General features: G+C 34.2%; 1 pseudogene; it reads right to left on the reverse strand.

Moving 5' to 3' along the window:
- Nucleotides 1-85: 85 nt before the first annotated feature.
- On the reverse strand, nt 86-693 carry LOC108630158 (26S proteasome non-ATPase regulatory subunit 13 pseudogene; annotated as a pseudogene).
- Nucleotides 694-699: the final 6 nt, after the last annotated feature.

Consider the following 699-nt stretch of genomic DNA (forward strand, 5'->3'; position numbering starts at 1 on the left):
AGAGCTCAAAAGAATCAAACAATTTCCTTCACGTAAACGATAAAAATTGTCAAACGCTCATTTCTGTAGAACATTAAATTTCAGATAAATTTATACTCCCTTTAATTCGTTTGTACAGACATAAATTTCTGTTTAAGAAAATGTTTTTCTTACTCTTCTCTCGGTATTAACTCACTGACTTATCAGGATGAGAAATGTTATTTTTCATTTTAAATAAAATTATGGTATTTATATTGGGTGGAGTGTATTTTCTTTCATGTTCGACATAGTGGTAAGCCATTGAGTTAATGAACATACAGGAAAATAGAAGTTACAAACGAATCGATGAAAAATGATCAGACCTAATATTAAAGTGTGAGAATCTCGGACGATCGAGTTTCTAATAAGTGTTCCATCGAACTAACGTCTTTACACCATCCATCGAGTCGCTGTACCATCCCAGCTATTTGTGAACGATCTAATACACGGGGTTGTACCCACGTCATGTTCACTGTTCCTGCTACTTGATCGATAGCACCGCGAACTAAACCTTGAGCCAGAGCTTTCATTACTAGCAGTTCGACTTCACCCAGGGGTAAACGAGTTTCTTGAGAAATTTCCGCAAATGTTAATTGCCTGTAACAACAAATTAAGAATTTATTGGAATACTTGATTAAATAATATTTTCACTGATAAAAGATATAAGAACCTGTTATTAGC

This window comes from Ceratina calcarata, unplaced genomic scaffold, assembly GCF_001652005.2.
Source record: "Ceratina calcarata isolate Rehan_Ccalc_2016 unplaced genomic scaffold, ASM165200v1 scaffold7044, whole genome shotgun sequence".
NCBI lineage: Eukaryota > Metazoa > Arthropoda > Insecta > Hymenoptera > Apidae > Ceratina > Ceratina calcarata.